Below are 13703 nucleotides of genomic sequence, written 5' to 3' on the forward strand. Positions count from 1 at the left end.
GACGTTTGGCGTCACGGCATGTGATGTCACGTCTTGAGCGGCCCAATTGCACGCACAGGGGCCGCTTTCGCCCGTGCGATGCGTCCATCTTCGCGGGCAGCTGGAGGCAGGGGAGCCGCAGTCGTCTTCGCCGATGTCCGTCTCCGGAGGGGGGCTGCAAAAAAAGTAAGTTGCTTCGATGCTTTACACTGCCAGTCCTCTCTCCCCTCCTCCTGAAGCAAGGCTGCTTTTCGCGCCTTGCTTCAGGAGGAGGAGAGAGAGGACTGGCAATCCCGAGGGTAGGATTGCCCGTCCTCTCTCCCCTCTCTCTCTTGCTACTTTTTTTTTTCGCTTTTTTGATTTTTTCCGCTTTCATTGCTTGCTTCGGGAGGAGGGGAGAGAGGACTGGCAATCCCGAGCATCGGAGAACCGTCCACTTCCTGGTACCTGTCATTTGAAATGACAGATACCAGCGTGTCCGTGAAGCGTTAGGCCAGCACACCCAGGATACTGTATAGCGCTCTTAGACGCACGGACGATTCTTAGACGCAGCTTGCATTTGCAAGCTATTTACATACAGTATCGAGTGGTAGGTGAGCTGGACTGTGCGTGCGGCAACCGCGGGTGCGCCCGGCACTAACGCAGCTCTTCTTACCACTCCTTACTGTATCGGCCTGCTTGTAAGTTGTGGTGCTTGAAATATATTTTAGGTAAGGAAGATTTCAGGGTGGTGATTCAGGCATTTGTCTCTTCCACCCTGGACTATTGTAATACCCTCCATACTTAAATGTTAGGTAAAGGCATTTTAATTGGTGCTGATTGCGGGCGCTTGTTTGTTGACAGGATGGACCACATTACTCCAGTGCGGATGTCCCTGCATTGGCTCCCTGTCAGTCAGAGAACTAAATTTAAAATGTTATCCTTGGTGTACCGTGCAATTCCTCAGGAGGTGCTGGACTATCTAAGGGTGCAGGTGTCATGGTATTTGCCAATGATGCGGTCAGAAGGAGCTTTTCTGTTGTTGGTTCCTGGAGGTACCAAAGCTAGATTGCTGTAGACTAGGAATAGAGCTTTTTTTCTGGGTTGCCCCTTCTTTGTAGAATGTGTTCCCTAAGGAAATGTCTGTCACAGGATTACAGAACTTTTCATAAGCAGAAGAAGGCACATTTGTTCCATGAGGCTTTTGGGTGAGTCTTGGGGAGAGGGGGGGGGGGGGGGTTAATTCTTTTATGTTTTATGTCCTTGGTTTTATAATATGTATACTGTGAACTGCCCAGAATATATGTCTGGTAATTGGGTGGGTAATAAATACATAAATAAATATTACTTCTGTACGTGGAATTGCGGAAATTTTAAGCTATTCTTAGGGATTTTTTTTTTTGGTGTGGGAAGTGGGCTCGCTTAGGGGTGAATTTTAAAAGCATTGTTCATGCTAAAAGGCCCATATACACGAACAACGTGCATTTTAAAAGCCACAAATTATGTGCGTATATACACGGGCGCAAGTAAAAGAAAAATGGGCAGTGTTAGGGCAGGTTGGGTTATGACAGGAGTATTCCAGGGCAGGCCCATAAGTGTATTAAGATTATTTTAGGCAGTTAGTTAATTAGATTCCTGGAAGACATTGTATGTGAAGTTGGGGTTTAGATTGAATCAAAACAACCACCAATAATTGATAAATGTGAATCAATATATGTTTATTGCATATAGCTTAGGATTAGGATCATTAAGGCCTGAAACTGTAGCATGCTGCTTGGAACTAATGAGCTGAAGATAAGCAGGATACTCTGTCTTTCTAACATTTGTTTTTCTAAGAGATAAGACTGGTGGAGGTTAGTATTAAGAGTCTAGCATAGGATGCCTCCTTAATAACCATAGTCGAGCCATAAATCTTATTGTAACTGTGAGTTTTAATTGGCCATAGCTTAATGAGCTGCAGCTGGCCTGGCTAATGTCAGAGCTATGAGTGCGAATCAGAACACCTAACACTTGCAGATGCTGGATTAAAGCCAGAGAAAATGAGATATAAGAGAAGCTGCATTTGACAGTGTTCTTTGAATGGCCCACAGAAAAAGCATAAGCAATTGGTTCGTGGAGTTCCTGACATTGTATAGTGTCCATAATTTCTGGACTCAGGGTCAGGGCAACAAGAACACTCAGACTCAGTACAATGGTACAAAGTAAAATTTATTTGGCTTTACCAAGTGTTCCTGGGAGATGCGATATGCTAAATGCCCTCTATCTTTTAAAATTACCAGCATCTCAATGAATATATGACATGCCCTGACTTTTATAATCAAAATACAGCACTACCGAAGTTTCCAGAATGCCCAAAGATACATTATGCTGTTGTCATGACAATCTATAATGCATAGGAAATGCTTGTGAGGATCACTCCCCCCAACTGAGAATTCTTTTAAACCTGTTCATTCTCCCACCATAAAAGTTCCTTTATCAACATGGCTTTGATGGCCTTTGTTCTTCTGTTCTTCTCTTGATATTCTTTGTTGTGTAAACAAATAGCAAGTCTATGGCCTGAATAGGAAGCTCGGCATAAATTCCGTTTTCTGGAGCCAGGACTTAATTAAAACTGTAACTTTAAAAGAAGAATCTTTTCACCTGGCTCCTGTCCGTTGAGATATGCATTTGTAAGACAAAAGCTTACATCCTGGCTTCATACGAACCAAGTTTCCTTGTATTATGAAGTAAATGTTGCCATTGAATAGGCCTCTCTTGTTGGTGCCAGTAGGTCTATCTCAGGGACATTCTGCAAGTCATGCTCAGAAAGGCACTCAGAGCTCATTCAATTCTGACAGGCCACAGTACAGCAGAGGCGTCTGGGTATTTTTGGTTGTCTGATCAGGCATATTCTTCAATAGTCTTTTGTTTTTCGAGAAGATACTATCTTATAGAAAGGAAAGCCTATGGGGAAAGTATTTCCTGTATAGAGCCTTTATTTCTTTGTTATTGCAATAAATATTTTCCTTGATTAATCTGTGTAATGCTTATTGTGATGTTGTGTGCTTATTACTGATTTTTTTAATATTGTTTCTCTGCAGATTTTATACCATATTTTTATTATATTAGTAAACTGAGTTTTGTTTTTGTATAATGATGTGTGTTCTATGGTGTAATATGCCCCCAGTCAGCCCACCTTTTACAAAAAGTTACACATGTAAATTCATATTTTAATTCCAGTGGCTGCAGTGCGTGGCAGCATGTTAGCCATGCATATTTACTGCTGCTCCTGATGAGTTGGAAGTCTGCAGAAATCTCTTTTGAGGCCTAAGATGTCATAGTGAGGAGGTCTGGATGTACTGGGAGGAGTGCAGGCTGAATAACTAAAGTGGTCTGGATGACCTCGAGATAGACAGACTGATAGACTAATTGGTAAAACTGGGAAATGTCCTTCACGCAAGAATGTTTTAAAATCCGCTTACCGGCACACGTTAAAGCTGACAAAGTCCTAAAGAAGATACATGAAGTATGTTAGCTTGAATAACAGCTTAAAATCAGGAGCACACTTATGCACAGTGGATGTATTTTAAATCACACGTGCGCAACTGTGTGCGTGTGATTTAAAATTTCAGCGTATTTCCACTCATGCGCACATACATGCATGCATGTGTGCCTGGGTACTCGTTTTAAAGTTACTGTCCCTGTCTTTAAGATCTTAATGAAATTGTGGACTATGAGGGGTTTTGCATTTCCTGATTTGAAACTATATATATAACTTGTAATATGAGACATCTTGGAGATTGACTGTGGCACATTTCATTTTATACCCCCAAGCTGATGGAGGAGACTTTGGCTGTTCCCCCTTAGTTTACCTTTTACATGCACCTATGTCTTAATTTCCTCTCTTAGAGAATCTGTAAGTTATTTAAGCCTGTTCTGTGGTCTTGGATGTGGTTATGTAATAAGCTGGGCATAAGCAGTACAGTTTCCACTTGGTTGCCTCTGAGAGGTAATAGAGCTTTTCCACCAGGTATGCATACTGAGGTGTTTGCTCTATGGGACACTATTAGAATACATTCAGTTTTTCAATTGCTAGATGATAATATAGGGACTTTTTGGACTTGCAAACCAAGTAGAATATTCCCCCAAACACTTTTTATAGCTGTTTTCAGGTACGTCATTACATTAACTTGTTGAATGATACTCTATTGACATAACATCTCTCAGGAAAAGTTGAGAAACTGGTGGATATGACAGACAGACACACAAATGTTGTTTCAGCTTTTTAGAAATCTTTATTAACATTAGATAAGTTACCTCAGTTAACACTTATTCAGGACCAATGGTCACAGGAATTGGAAATATCCTTTACTTCTGACCAATACCAATCTTGTTTTGTTTTAAAAAGATTAACCAGATCTATTTCACCGATTAGGATTCGGGATCCTGGCTCTCACTTGTTTCTTCATAAGGCCTGTCTTGTAGGGAAAAAGATAATTCTTTCTGTGTGGAAATCCTCAGAAAACCCATCTTTCTGGTCCTGGCGGAACATCTACATGCAATGATGACAATGGAGAGCCTAGCGTCCCAGACAGCTCCTCAGCGACGCCGGCGATTCCTCGCTATGTGGCAGCCCTATCTTCAGTTGCTTTCACATCAGGCTCGAAGTCTTGTTATTAATGATTAACTTGTCTCTCTTTCTTCAATGTGTGACATTTGGATGATAGATTGATTTGATGTACCTTGTCAGTACTAGACTCACTTCTATGATTGGGGGGGGGGGGGGGGGGGGGGGGGGAATGGGAGATTGGGTGGGTTAAGGGGGGAGATTTATGTAGACTTACATTGGTGGATCGTTCTGGGGCAGGGTCAGAAACTCACCCGCCTTAGTTTGTTATGTTTTGTATTTTTTCTTTTGAAAAACCAATAAAAATCATTTAAACATAAAAATTAACCACATTTCTGAAAATGCTAATTTTAGTGATACACAATGTAAATTCTTATGGAGGTATTATTTTTCTTCAAGGAGGGCATTTTGTTCTAACTTACATTTATCAGACCGATGTATAAAATTTAACTCAGATGTTGTACATCAGGGCATCTCTTTTGGTCTTGTGCTGTTTGATCTTTCTAGGGGAAAGCTGTGGCATGCTTAGCTTCTGTTTTTTACATTTTGTCATACCATTACAACCAGCAGCCATTTTATTTAATGACTTGTCCAACCTGGATGTTGGTAACCAAAACCATTAACAAAAGGTTATGACATTTGGAAAACTTCGTTAGTGGCTAAAATCTTGCTTCTACGATATTGGAGATCGGTGGATTCCCTATCTTTGAAGGGGCAGAATGCTCTACATCATGGAGAAGTATGTTTGCAAATTTGGGGACTTTCAATTGTGGAGATCTTTTTTGTTAATATCTGGTCACATTTCTCCAGTCCTTGCTCATAGGACACAAAGACAGATCTTAATGACCTGCAATTGGACACTTGATATTGACTTTTTTTGTTTATATCCAGATTTGGGGATGGGTATTTCCTCTTTACAATGTTTGTTATAGATTGCTCTGTTAAAACATTTAATAAATAGATTTATTCCAATTTAAAATCTCTATTCCCTCCCCCCCCCCCCCCCCCCCATTGCTGGGGATCTTTCCTGCCCCTGTCTTATTAGAAAACTGGCATACCTGAGCAAGGGGTAAATATCCCCCACCCCCCTTTGCTCACGTATGTCAATTTTACAGCTCTGGTTTAATTTGTTGACTTTCAAAACAAGCCCTTGAATTTCAGGGGAAGGGGATGGGGGATTCATTTTTAAATGAAACAAAATAAGGATGTTTTATTATTTTTCATTTATCTTAAAAACAAGTGCACATCCTACTCCATTCCTCTGGTTAAAAAAAAATCCCCAAACCTTCCATTAGGGACATTGATTTGTATAAAATGGAAGAGGCTGGGATTTTGGAAAATGCTCCATACTCAGCACACTGATTGCTTCCTGAAACCCCCATGTTGTAGGGGAGCAATGGCTACAGCGATTAGAGACCCAGTTCCCTAAATGAAGATGGTGCCCTGGGCCAGCTAAACCCTGCACAGATTAAGGATGATCATATAGAAAAAAATCAGTGGAAAAATGACTTTGCTATAACAGTGTCAGAGTAATTTTTTCACAGTTTTTTTTTTTTGTTATAACATTTAAATTACCAAAGAAAAATAAAATCTGAAAACGAAGGTCCCTAAAGATGCTGTATCCTGTTCCCTGCACAGAAACCTTCAGTAATCATTGATGCTTGCCATCAACCAAATGGAAGAGTAAGTATTATGTGGTGTGACAATGTCTGATGATTTCGCATGAGCCTGGGGAAAGGGGTGGGGAACAGGCTAAATTGATGAATAAGATACGAATATTTCCTTTGGCAGGCACTGCTGCTTTGTATGAAGCATAGTTGCAGATGATATAGTTTGATTTTGTTCATCAGATGCAGCGCTAACTGGATTTATATCTTTTGTTATCGTGACAAGGCGGGGAAGCTTTGCCAGCTGATTCAGCCAGTTTGACCCCATCAGAAACGGAAAGTAGGCTAAAGGTGAAAGGGCATAGTAGCGAAAATTAACAGATGGACAAATAGCGTTCTGCTGATCTGCACGGTGGGTTGTGTTTTTTTTTTGTTTTGTTTTCCAGTAGTGCAGAGATCGAAGGGCAATATTGGTCCTGCAAAAAAACAAAACAAAACAAAACACACACACACACACACACACACACAGGGCAATATTATAATATCAGCCCTCAGCAGAGTGCTGGAGCCTCATTCTCGACTGCAGTCCTAGCCATCCTTGGAATATTTATTTACAGGCCATCAGGACAGCTGGCAGAGGCGCACAGTTAAGACATGAGCAGATTTCTTATTTTAGACCCAGGGATGGGATCAATAGGCTGCCCGCCAAACGTCCACCTCATTAGACGGAATCCGCTGGCAGGAGCACCGTCCATTAAATTCTCTGCCACATGGCAAAGGTTAACCGAGTCCATGGCAGAGCGCAGACCCGGGGCAGAGTCATTCAACTTTAATGCTATCATCCTGAACCGACCCCTACTTTGCGCTGATGGACTTGGGCACGATTTCCCAGGTCAGCTGGCAACACAACCTTGGGGAAAGCAGGGAAGAGAATCATATTTCCGAGAAAGAAGCAGGAGGTTATTGACTTTCTGCTGCAGAGAAGGCAATGGTATTGTTTCAGCAAGTGTATATCTTGATTAAAAAAATATATATTGCTATCCGGATCCTCTTGGACTCCCTGACATGTCCTGAAAATTTGATGTGGATATTAGGATAGTAAACACAAAAATTATCTAGTGAGGGAAAGGACACACACACACATACATCTCATATCTCATACGTAAGTCTTCTTTCCCTTCAGAAAGTAGGCTAATAAACTAATAAACACCCTCCTTATGCAGCTATGTTGTTGGCTTTCTGTTAATATTTCATCTTAACAAGATGAAACATAATTCTGATAATTAAATTATAAACCTTGTTTTTCTCAAGTCCCCACCAGCCTGAGATGCTACTAAAAATGGCCACACTTTCACAGCTCTCTTCTCTCTTTATGCTTTGGTATATATATGGTCCCCTAAACTGCGGAACTGTACAACAAACTGGGCACAAAGAGCCGCCTTCTCCAGAGAGCTTACAATCTAGACGGATACTGAAGGAAACAGGAAGTAAAATGATTTGCTCAAAGTAGCAGGATTTGAACTCTGGTCTCCTGGTTCCCAGCCCATTGCTCTCCTCTGTCACTCCCTCCTTTGCTGCCGAGGCATTGCATCTACCAATCGTAGAAGGGAACTTTTTCCAAAATGATTGGGGACGTGCTACACTCAACACAAATTACACCTCGTGGACACAGTGAGCTGAATTTACTCAGTTCTGGGGGGTGCTGCTGCACCCACGAAGCTGGGCACCTATGACGCTGATTGATTCTTGCAGCTGTGGTGTCGCAGGCGCACCATTAACTTCCTCAAGCAATGATCCTTCTCCAGACGGAGGATTTGTTTGTGCTGATATCAGACAGACTAATGTTTTTAACAGTGCAGGGCTGTTTGTCAGAACTCACTCCATGTCATTAATGGCTTAAGTAATATGCCTCAATGGAATGAGCTAATGGCAAGGGGGGAGGGGGGTTGGGGGTGCTGCTTGAGGCGGAAAAATGACACGATCACTCCCTGCTCTCTCTCTCTCTCTCGCCTGTTACATTTTGCTATAACTTCCTTGTAATGATGCTTAAAACTGTTTAATAAATTACAGTTCAGGAATCTTTAGGCTCGAAATAATGTGATGCTGAAAAATTTAAATGCCAGACGGAAGCCATCTATTACTCTACGGTTTTATGTGTTTTTCTATCCCATAAATCCATTATCTCTTGCTTTTTCAGCTATTCTCAGATGAAATTTGCTGCTAGGAGTTAACCATGCCCTTCCCATTCTCCCCCCATCAAAATCGGCAGCTCTCGCCAGCAGACTTTCCTGGAAACCTCAAATGCTGCCGCGAAAGCTCAGAGGAAGAACTGGAGTCCGGTGTGCCGGGTGGCACAGGCTTTAACGAAGGGGACCCCACTGCAGGCAGAGTGTGAGAAGCTGCCATAGAAGCGATATTTCAAAACACAATGCGCAGGCCTTGAAAACCGAACCTAGTCGAGGCCTTAGTAGTGAGGATATGAGAGGGAAACCAGAGATCAATGCAGATGAGCGACATTGCCCAAGTTCATTGCTGTTTCAGAGTGGATGGGCCTTAGGGTCTTAATCTGCCTTGAGAACAACTTTGGGAAAAGGTCAAATATCAAATGCTTATTTAAAAAAAAAAAGATCTGTGCCATTTTTTTATTTTTTTGTTTCTATGGGTCGGATCTGTGGACTCCTGCCGGGGAACTGGAATTCACTCACTGAGAGAGTCAACACCCATTTCTGAGCTCCGATGTGAAAAAGAGTGGTCAGAAAGTACTCCCTCACTTGGAATTTTGTCCTTCCTCTGTTTCTCTCCCTTTTTTTCTCTTCCATTCCCATTCCGCCCTCTCGCATTCTTAAACCCACTGCCCTCCCTTTTCTCTCCCCATCTTTCCCTCACTCCTGGGCACCCCCAATTTCCTTTCTTCTGCGGTTACTGACCTGCTGCAAAAGGAAACGCCGCCCTACAAGTCCTGAACAACAGGGCCGGGCATTAGGAGAGTTCAGGAGGTCAAATCCCCCCTCCCTGAGCCAGTTCATCTTCCTGCGTTTCAGCAGTAAGCAGGCAATTTCCGACCTTTTCTGCTAGGGCTGGCTGTGTATGCAGACGGTGCTTTGGGATTCTGTTTGGCAGCAACTGTGACATATTGTAAATCAATATTTACACTGACAATCAACCAAAGAGCGGTCGATCAGGGCTGCCTATGGGAGGTGACTCGGATACTCAGTGTCAATCACAGAAAAGCAGCAGATGCAGGTCGGGCATTTCTATGCACCAAAGCAGGGCAGGAAAAGTGCAAAAGGTCAGGAAGTCAGCGTGCTGGGTAAAGCTTTGAAACGGTACATCGTCTTCTCAAGGATTTAATGTCCTTCAGCTTCTGGAAGAAAAGAAAAATTCCAAAAGAAACCCCAGAAGCCATGAAAGCAAAACACTCTGCAAAAAAAAACAACAAAAAAAAAGTGCTGCAGATCCTCTGCCTGATCCTTAAATGTAGCCCTTTGTGGCACTGTGGCACTCGAGCGGTCAAGGACTTGGATAAAGCCAGAGGAATCACACTCAGACTCTGCTGTAACTTCAGTGCGTTTATTTACAGTGCCACACTTAAAACCCAGTTAGGATTGGCAAACACTTGCAAACACGACTACTCTCTAGTCTCAGCTAACCAGGCACGTCCCAGAAGTCTGCCCACTGTCACAGCATCTCTTATTCACTTCCCAGAGGTCCGCCTACCCCCTCTCTCAGAGTGACGTCTGGAGCTCCCACTCTCAGACAGGACCTGGAGATCCCAAATCTCAGATCCACAGGGCCCATCCTCTTCCCGCTGGCTCAGCAACTTATCCTCCACTGTACTGGGCACGCCCTCCAAGCACCTGCCGCCCGGCAGGGTCCCACCCACAGACATTCTCCCTCTAGGTAGGGGATTTAAAGGGGACCGGGCTCCCAACCTGGTCCTGCACATGCTCACAAGGGGACACTAGGGGTGCTGCCTCACTGGCACTTTTTGCACATGTTTGTCCTTGTACAGTTTTTCTCTGGAGTTTCTTCCCTTCCTAAAGTTCATGGAGCAAAAAGGAGTGCCATTTAATAACTGTGCCAGGAAACCAACTTTTTACACCTATTCTCTCTCTGATTTTTGCCTGCTTTTTAAATTTGACCCTGTGAAGCCCACCCTAGCTTGCACTTCAATGACTGCTTCAAATATTGAACCCACACATCATTCTCAAGAACTGGCATTTATTTTTATTTATTTAATTAATTTATGTAATGTATTTATTTTCATCACTAGCATTATCCATACTGCCAACCTCTCTCCATGACCTGCAGTCAGTAAGGCTGGCATAGAATTACAGAGCAAGCATTCTACATGCTCGTTATTCACTGTCAAATGCAACTTCAAAATATCCATTTTTAAAAAACATGAGTCTTTTGTCTCGTGTTCATTGCTGTTTCTTATGTATTTATTTGTTAAAATACAGAAAAAATTATTTTTTTTTCACAGACAGTATTGCCCAGTTCTGCTTGCCGAGGCCACTGCAGCCTTTGCAGTTTGTAGGTAATGAAGGATGTCACCGATTCTAGAAGGAGGAGTGAAAACCAGTTCATTGATATGCTCCCAAAAAATCATACCAAATTTTCTAAACTCTTACCCGCTGTTCATTTAATATAGAGAACATCTTCTGGAAATCCAAAGAAATTTGGCAAATAACAACATAACCTGAAGCTGGGAGACTGGCGGTGCTAAGAACGGGAACCAGCGTCCTGTCAGGAAAGGATGGACACTTAGCTCTGGTTCTGCACCCTTAGTTCCCAGCTGCCAAATGCTGTCAATTTGCACAAGTGCCTGGCTTCCGGAGATTGGCTCTAAATATACCTCCATTACTGAGGTTGCCATTCGTCCTTGGTAGTGTTTTTAATAATTTAACTATGTTCATTTGGCTTGCAATCTGAACTGATGGAGATGTATATTTTGGAGGAACCAAGGGAGGTTAAAACAAATTCTCACTCCTCATGCTTTTGTTGCTTCCTGAGTCCCAGGCTGTGGCTGTGACCTAAGCTGCCGGTGTGTGAAATGCCACCTCAGCTAAGTCTTATCTGGCTAGTGCTGAATATTGCTGCTAGCTGGACAAAGTTTTGCCACATCCCTAGAATTCCCCTCCTCCTCTCCCTTGCCTCTTTTTATATGGCTACATTTTAGCTGGGTAGTTATGTCCCTCACCTCTAAACTGAATCACCTCTGGCGTAGCCTCCAGCATCATGCTGCATCCAAAGAATAAGGCTGAACCTCCAGTAACTCTGGACTACTTTTATAGGTTCTCCAGCTGGGACTTCCTGTGGTGCTGACTGATGACATCACATCCTGCACGAGTCTATAAGGAAGCCCTTTGCAACCAGCCAGCGCCTCAGCAAAAGGTCCTTCTGCTCTGCAGTGCAAGTTGCGACTCCAATATTGACTGGGTAAATGTAACATCAGGACTTGCTAAAGACATAAAGTTCCTGGTTGTAATAAATGACTGCTTCATGGAGCAATTGGTTCAGGAACCAACAAGAGAGGGAGCTATTTTATATTTAATTCTTAGTGGAACGCATGATTTGGTGAGAGAGGTAATGGTGGTGGGGCCACTTGGCAACAGTGATCATAACATGATCAAATTTAAACTAATAACTGGAAGGGGGACAATAAGTAAATCTGCAGCTCTAACACTAAACTTTCAAAAGGGAAACTTTGATAAATTGAGGAAAATAGTAAAAAAAAAAACCTGAAAGGTGCAGCTGCAAAGGTTAAAAGTGTTCAACAGGCATGGACATTATTTAAAAATACAATCCTAGAGGCGCAGTCCATATGTATTCCACACATTAAGAAAGGTGGAAGGAAGGCAAAACGATTACCGTCATGGTTAAAAGGTGAGGCGAAAAGCTATTTTAGCCAAAAAAAATCCTTAAAAAATTGGAAGAAGGATCCATCTGAAGAAAATAGGATAAAACATAAGCATTGTCAAGTTAAGTGTAAAACATTGATAAGACAGGCATTGAGAGAATTTGAAATGAAGTTGGCCATAGAGGCAAAAACTCATAATAAAATCTTTTTAAACTATATCTGAACCAAGAAACCTGTGAGGGAGTCGGTTGATGACCGAGGAGTTAAAGGGGCTCTTAGGGAAGATAAGGCCATTGCAGAAAGACTAAATGAATTCTTTGCTTCCATGTTTACTAATGAGTATGTTGGGGAGATACCAATTCCAGAGATGGTTTTCAGGGATGATGAGTCAGACGAACTGAACGAAATCACTGTGAACCTGGAAGATGTTGTTGGCCAGATTGACAAACTAAAGAGTAGCAAATCACCTGGACCGGATGGTATGAATCCTAGGGTACTGAAGGAACTAAAAAATGAAATTTCTGATCTATTAGTTAAAATTTGTAACCGATCATCAAAATCATCCATTGTACCTGAAGACTGGAGGGTGGCCAATGTAACCCCAATATTTAAAAAAGGCTGTTATCCCAGAGGGTGGGGGGAGGTGGGGTGGGAGGGAAGTAAAGTAAACAAAACAAGACAATATATCCAATATATATAAAAGACCTTAAGACAAAGTCTTAATGGAACTTTCTAATGTTATATTGTTAATAGCACTGTTAATGTCTTTATATTACAGTTTATTACTATTATAATGTTTAACAAAGACTTCAATAAAAAGATTCACACCCAAAAAAAAAAAAAAAGGCTCCAGGGGTGATCCGGGTAACTATAAACCAGTGAACCTGACTTCAGTGCTCTCAAGATCAAAATCGTAGAGCATATAGAAAGAAATGGTTTAATGGAACACAGTCAACATGGATTTACCCAAGGGAAGACTTGCCTAACAAATTTGCTTCATTTTTTTGAAGGAGTTAATAAACATGTGGATAATGGTGAACCGGTAGATGCAGTGTATTTGGATTTTCAGAAGGCGTTTGACAAAGTCCCTCATGAGAGGCTTCTAAGAAATCTAAAAAGTCATGGGATAGAAGGCGATGTCCTTTTGTGGATTACAAACTGGTTAAAAGACAGGAAACAGAAAGTAGGATTAAAGGGTAAACAGTGGAGTGCCTCAGGGATCTGTACTTGAACCGGTGCTTTTCAATATATAAATGATCTGGAAAGGAATACGTTGAGTGAGATTATCAAATTTGCGGATGATACAAAATTATTCAGAGTAGTTAAATCACAAGCGGATTGTGATACATTACAGGAGGACCTTGCAAGACTGGAAGATTGGGCATCCAAATGGCAGATGAAATTTAATGTGGACAAGTGCAAGGTGTTGCATATAGGGAAAAATAACCCTTGCTGTAGTTACACAATGTTATGTTCCATATTAAGAGCTACCACCCAGGAAAAAGATCTAGGCATCTTTGTTTAAAATTGTCGGCTCAGTGTGCTGCAGCAGTCAAAAAAGCAAACAGAATGTTAGTAATTATTAGGAAGGGAATGGTTAATAAAACGGAAAATGTCATAATGCCTCTATCGCTCCATGGTGAGACCGCTCCTTGAATTCTGTGTACAA

This window comes from Rhinatrema bivittatum, chromosome 4 (assembly GCF_901001135.1).
Source record: "Rhinatrema bivittatum chromosome 4, aRhiBiv1.1, whole genome shotgun sequence".
Classification (NCBI taxonomy): Eukaryota; Metazoa; Chordata; class Amphibia; order Gymnophiona; family Rhinatrematidae; genus Rhinatrema; species Rhinatrema bivittatum.